We start from the raw sequence: 6,684 nt of genomic DNA on the forward strand, positions 1-6,684 counted from the left end.
ATAAGATCTTTCCCATCACAGCTCAAATAAATAATGCCTGTGTTTTATCCTCTTTCCAGGCATCTCTGCAAGAAGGACGCTTCCCTAGAAAGCTTGGGAATGGGGTATGGAGCGGGAAAACGCATCTGAGTCAGGGCAGTGGAAGGATGTATCTGCCTCCACCATCAGACTTTTGCTTCAGGGCTTATGGAAGACGTGATTGATGACATCCAAATTTACACTTGAGATCTTCTGCTGAAGATCTTCTGCTCCAAGGATCAAACCTAACTAGTCAGCCAACTGTTGTCAATGTTTGATTATATGCACTTGGTTCTCTCTATGCTCTGTGTGAAAAAGTTCACGTGGCAGTATTGGCAGAGGGAGGCGTGTGTCATCTTCCCTAAGTGCTTCAGAGGTTAACTCTGAAATGTCAGGAGCACTGTGGGCAAATTGCAGAAGCCAGAGAGGGCCTCCGTCAGCATCCAAGATCTGTGCCAGCGGTTTTCTGAAGAGGCACTGGGGTTTGCAGGTGGAACACGGAATCACCTGGGAGCTTCCTCAGACTACACTGCCAGTTCCTTCCCCCAAACCCCGAGAGATGGATCTCGCCTCGCCGCCAGCCTGTTTAAAATCACTGATCTGGGTTGTTAGGAAAGAACTTCATTAAACTTAAATTTAGCATGTGAGGCTGTGGATAGCCCCATCTCTGTTTCTGAGAAACAACTGTTTACTATTCTAACACTCTGGAAACCTGGCAAGCCGCTATGGGAGGGCTGGCAACCCTGAGCTCCCGAGGCTTCTGTGCAGCTGCTCTGTAAGGGACCCCTGCCCCAAGGGCTCCCACCTGCCCAGCTTGGTGTTCAAATTAGGAGGGGTACATGACGAAGAAGTTTGCAGGACCCAGAAGGGCAGCCGGAACCTATTTTTGATGATCCTGAGGATTATTAAGAAAGGAAATTCCACAAAGTCCTTGTAACTCTCAGAAAGGATTTTGTTCCACTGCTTGCTTTCTTTGTCTTCCAATTCTATTTCTGGATTTCCCTCTTTACGTTTCTAGGTCTGGAACTGAATAGCAATGAAGTAAAAGTGATCATCCTAAAGAGATATTCCTGGGTGAGAAAATGGGTTACTGAGAATCCCTGCCCCCACCTATGTGTAGTGGTCTTGGTGGACTTGTGGGAGGATCTGAAGGACAATTGGAGCCCTGGGAATTTGGAGGGGGATTTTTATTCTATTGTCGCTTACTCTAGGGGAAAGGCGATGTGGGTTACAGCTACCTAGGTTGTGGGGCTGAATTAATTGCTGCAAACTGAAAAATTGCCTGGCTCACACTTTCTTTCTGTATTTATTTATTTTATTGAAGTATAGTTGATTTACAATGCTGTATCACTTAGCAAAATGATTCAGATATACATATTACATATATATATGAAACTTACAACCATATACTTCGATTGTATTTTATTATAAGGTATTGAATATAGTTCCCTGTGTTATACAGTAGGACCTTGTTGTTTATCTGTTTTATATATAGTAGTGTGTATCTACTAATCCCAAACTCCTAATTGTCCCTACCCTCCTTCCCCTTTGCTAACCGTAAGTTTGTGCCCTGTGTCTCACACTTTCCTCTAGAAACATCTGTTGCAGGAAAAGCCTTCTGGTTAGATCCTCATCTTCTAAATCACACGCACGGTACGTGACCCTGGGTGTTGGGAGTAGGGACACTGGATTGTAGAGGCGAAACAGCCCCAGGATCCACAAGTGACGTGATAGACAAGCCTCGTGATCTCGGCAGCTAAAATGAGACTCCAGACGCCGGAGGGAGTGGAAAGTGATGACGCCGGACACCCGAACAGCGCCATAACCTCAGGGGATGTTCACAGCCAGGACTCTGTAAGCTGAATGGACTGGAACTAAGTGCGTAAGACAGCCTTGTGGACAGAGAATGTAATGACGTTGCCTTTTATTTCCTGTTTGAAGTGTCCTGTCGAGCGAGCCTACTCATTACAGAGAAGATAAAGTAAAGCTTTAATTCATCACTATTTGATGTTGGAAATGCACCCTGGAAGAGGATAGTTTACACACTTGAAGGCTATATTTAGCCAAACTTGTCCAAAGCCATCTTTTCTGCAGTTATCTTTATTTTTGCCCAGCAGACCATACAGCAGGCAGTGAATACATAATTAGTCCTTACGATGGACTATTCTCCCCAGAATTCTGGAAGCCAGGGCAAGATTTCAGAACCTTCTTTTTAAAAGATGTTAGTTACTGTTATAACAAAAATAACAGCAGTGAACTAACAGTGAAATATGATATATACATGTGTGTGTGTGTGTATGTATATATATATATATATACTCCTTGTATAATTTAGTGAATGATACCTTTTATTTTTGAGATTTTTGCTCTTTTCTCATCTTTTTTAAAACCATTTTAAAGATGGAAATGTGGTTAATTTACAGTGTTATGTTAGTTTTAGGTACACAGCAAAGTGATTCAGTTTTATATATATATATATATATATATATATATATATATTTATATCATGCCTGCTCAGTTGCTTCCATCATGTCCAACTCTTTGCAATCCCATGGACTGTAGCCCACCAAACTCCTCTGTCTATGGGATTCTCCAGGTAAGAATACTGCAATGGGTTGCCATGCCCTCCTCCAGGGGATCTTCCCGACCCAAGGATCAAACCTGTGTCTCCCAACTCTCTTGCACTGGCAGGAGGATTCTTTACCACTGGGCCACCTGGGAAGCCCTGACAGTTCTTATACTTTGATTTTGAAATATACATATGTGTTATAGTTACCTAAATACTGTTCTTTTATAGGCTTTCAATAATTAAACTGACTCCATTTAAATTTAAACAGTTACTTCTAATAGCAATAGAATGAAGTCTTAGTGGAGAAGGCAAGTTTTGCAACCTGAAATCTTTATATATATATATAGCTATAGAAAAACAGTGCATAGAATTGGAACTATTCTAGAGTTTGGAGAAAGGCTTAAAAGCAAATTTGAAATATGTCCTTTAACCTTCTTAATTAAAAACCAAAACAAAACAAGCAATCTGACCATCAGATGACTAGCATGTTTTTCTTTAATTTACACCCTCTTGGTCTTGCCCTAGGGGAGCCATTCTTTCCACTGAAGGTCAATGCCAATCCTGTAGGAGTCCATCAAGGAGTTCTTGGCATGAACCTCAGAAGCCACCGCAGTAGAACCACTGAGACAAGCCCTGTGGCTTCCCTTCTGCTAGGAGGCTCTGGGCCTGGGCAGCCCTCCTGACTTCAGGACATTGATCTACACAGGCCGCTTGCACCTGCCCCTCCCCAACACCCCCACTGGGCAATTCCAGAGATTCCCTGTGCCTCCGCTTCATAACAGTTGAGGTACCCGCATGCTCCTGGGAACACACACACTTTGCCTGTCTCTGCTGGGTTCCTTTGCCACTGCAGAATCATCGCTGCATCACACCATGTCTGAGTTTAGCCGATACTGTCTTCCACATGACAACCCCTCCTCGCCCCCTCCTCTCGTTTCTACAGTGAGTATCTGTTGAAAATAAGAGCTTTGCTGGAGAAAAGATAGAGAGGGGGCAGCATAGAGATAGAGAGTTCCTTTCCACCTTAGTCTCCTCGCCAGGCACCCTCCCCAACACTAGTCCCTGGTATTGACAATGCAAAGATGCTCATCTTGTCACATATGTCCTGCTTCTGCACCTCTTCCCCTCCCCACCACCTTGCTCCCTCCACATGTCTGTGATGAGAAGAGTGAGAGGAAGATGGGAAAAGATAGACCCAAAGAGGCTGGGGCCCAATGCTGTCCCTCGCTGCCCCTGACCCACTCGCTGTGTCACACCATTACTCACCACCCAGAGGGACCTCCACCCACCAGCCCTGCCCAGTCCACGCCCAGCCCCTCTCTGTTCCCACATCTCCTGCCCAAGTCCCTTCTTCTTTAGGATCTCCAATCCTTGCTCCCCACTCCTTCCCAGCCTCCAAGGCTCAGTAACCTCTGACCTCGGCCATGGGATCCTTGCCAGTAGTGTAGACCTGGGAGGTTCTTAATCATTTCTAGGACTACAGTGGTGGAAAGGTAAGTTCTTGACATCCAGAGTTAGGTCTCTGTCAAGAGTAGGATTTGCTCTCATCTCCCCAATACCTACAGAACAAAGTCCAGATTATGATCCACAGGCTTTTTATAACCTAGTCCTGCCCCTCTCTCCAGCCCTGCCACCCACCCTCTTTCGTATACCCTCCCCATATCAAGCCAACATAACACTTACCTTTTCCTTCATATGTGCTTAGTCACTCAGTTGTGTTTGACTCTTTGCAATCCCATGGACTGTAGCCCGCCAGGCTCCTCTGTCAATGGGGATTCTCAAGTCATGAATGCTGGAGTGGGTTGCCATGCCCTCCTCCAGGGGATCTTCCGAACCTAGGTATCGAACCCACATCTACCACGTTGCAGGTGGATTCTTTACCATCTGAGCCACCAGGGAAGCCCAAGAATATTGGAGTGGGTAGCCTATCCCTTCTCCTGGGGAATCTTCCCAACCCAGGAATCGAACTGGGATCTCACATTGCAGGCGGATTCTTTACCAGCTGAGCTACCCGGGAAGCCTATTATCCTTCATACTCTTTTCTTTTATTTTTCCTTTTGGCTGGGCTGGGTCTTCATTGCCATGCACAGGCTCTTTGTTTCTGAGCGTGGGCTCAGTAGCTGAGTGTGGGGCCTTAGCTGCTTCACAGCATGTGGGATCTTAGTTCCCCAACCAGGGGTCAAATCCACGTTCCCTGCATTGGAAGATGGATTCTTAACCACTGGACCTCCAGGGAAGTCCCCACACTCTTTCTTTTGTATGAAATGTTGCCTTTCACCTCCTAACCATTTGCTATTCGTTCTTCAAGGAGCCACTAAAATGTCCTATCTGTTGTTCTCTATGACCTGCTTCTCCAGGCAGAATTCATTGTTCCCTAACCTGGATTTCCATCCCTCTTCTCATGCACATTTCTATTAGAGTGTTTATCACATTGTGTTCAAGGTTTTGTCTATGTTCTGCCCTCCTCCAGCCACCGTATGCAGCCACGGGCAATGTTTGGGAGGTCAAGGAACATATCTGATCTATCTTCAAGTCCCAGGGAACTAGTGTGTGATAAACTAATGTGTATTTCATGAATGGAGTCAAATATATGATACACCTTTGACTTATTATGTAAGATGATAATGTTATATACAAGATGATAACCTTGACCTTGGGCTTCCAGCCTCTGGAACTGTAAGAAAAGAAATTTCTGTTGTTTAAGCCCCCAATCTGTGGTATTTTGTGATGAAAGACCAAGCTGACTAGCACAGAGCGTAATACCAGAGGAAGTCAGAACAGCAGGCGGAGGAAGAGATCTTTTAGGACCTGGTACACTGGGCTAAGGAATATGAAACTGTCACACTGTTTCTGTTCTGCCTAGTGCCAGGTATTTCAGTTGTCTCTTTATGCATGAAAACCACCTGAACCCTTAGTGTCTTGAAGCAAACACCACCGTTTATCTGCTCCTGATTTTGCAATCTGGGCAGGGCTCCATGGGGATGACTTGACTCTGTTCCATGAGGTATTGGCTGAGGTCCCACATGCAGCTGTGCTCAGCTTGGGGCTCCCCTGAGGATAGACCACAAACATGGCTTCCTTAACTGCATGTTAGGGGCTGCACGCTGCGAACAATGAAGCCGAATGGCTGGTGGCTGGCTGGGCCTTCTGCTCTCCCTCTGGTTCCTCATCATTTAGTGGTATATCTTGAACTCCTTTCTAGGCAACTGGATCCCGTGATGGGGAAAGGAGAAGCCACAGTGCCTTTTAAGTGCTGGGACCGGAAGTCCCAGAATGTCACTTCTGCAGCATCTGCCAATATTTGAAGAGGCTGGAGATGCTGAAAATACAAAATAGTTGTATTTTCCAACCCAACAAGCTGGGAAATATCTCCTCTAACTTTTGCTTGAAAAGAAGACAGGTTTTTTTGTTTGCTTGTTTGTTCTCCTTTTTTGGCCATACTATCTGGCATATAGGATCTTAGTTCCTCGACTAATCCAACCTGCATCCCCTGCAGTGGAATCATGGAGTCTTAACCACTGGACAACGTGGGAAGTGTCTTCTTTTTTTAATGGTTAAGATAGTCAATTTTATGTTATATGTTTTTTACCACAATAAAAAAGTGGCACAGCTTCTGCTTTGTTCTCTTGGAATCCTTAGCTGTGTTGTGAGGAAGCCCAGACCAGCCCTAGCAGAGACATCACATGGAGAGGTATCCGCTCCCCACATGGAGAGGTATCCCCTCCCCCACATGGAGAGGTATCCCCTCCCCACACATGGAGAGGTATCCCCTCCCACCACATGGAGAGGTATCCCCTTCCCACCACATGGAGAGGTATCCCCTCTCTAATGAGGTATCCCCTCAGTGGGGCCCACTGAGGTCCCAGCCACCAACCAGCATCGACCACTGGGGTGTGAGTTAAGGCAACAGCAAGTCACCCCTGCCTTCCAGGCTTCCCAGCCCCAACATGCTGGAGCAGAGATGAGTCAACCCCCTCATTAACTATAGTCACCGTGCTGTACATTACATCCCCAGGACTTACTTATTTTATAACTGGAAAATTTTGCCTCTTGACCCCCTTCACCCATTTCTTCCCATCCTCCCACCTTCCTACCCC

At 45.8% G+C, this 6,684-nt stretch overlaps 1 long non-coding RNA gene across 3 annotated transcripts; it reads left to right on the forward strand.

Moving 5' to 3' along the window:
• Positions 1-445: 445 nt before the first annotated feature.
• Positions 446-6,190, forward strand: LOC138986107 (uncharacterized). 3 transcript variants are annotated; one of them, XR_011463006.1, is made up of 4 exons: positions 446-1,092; positions 1,612-2,614; positions 3,113-3,529; positions 5,790-6,190. It is a non-coding gene; the product is annotated as an uncharacterized lncRNA (long non-coding RNA). The 3 variants fall into 3 exon arrangements; XR_011463007.1 differs by having other exon boundaries at positions 3,113-3,374; XR_011463005.1 differs by having other exon boundaries at positions 3,113-6,190.
• Positions 6,191-6,684: the final 494 nt, after the last annotated feature.

The sequence above is a fragment of the Bos mutus genome, chromosome 28 (genome assembly GCF_027580195.1).
Source record: "Bos mutus isolate GX-2022 chromosome 28, NWIPB_WYAK_1.1, whole genome shotgun sequence".
NCBI classification, from domain to species: domain Eukaryota; kingdom Metazoa; phylum Chordata; class Mammalia; order Artiodactyla; family Bovidae; genus Bos; species Bos mutus.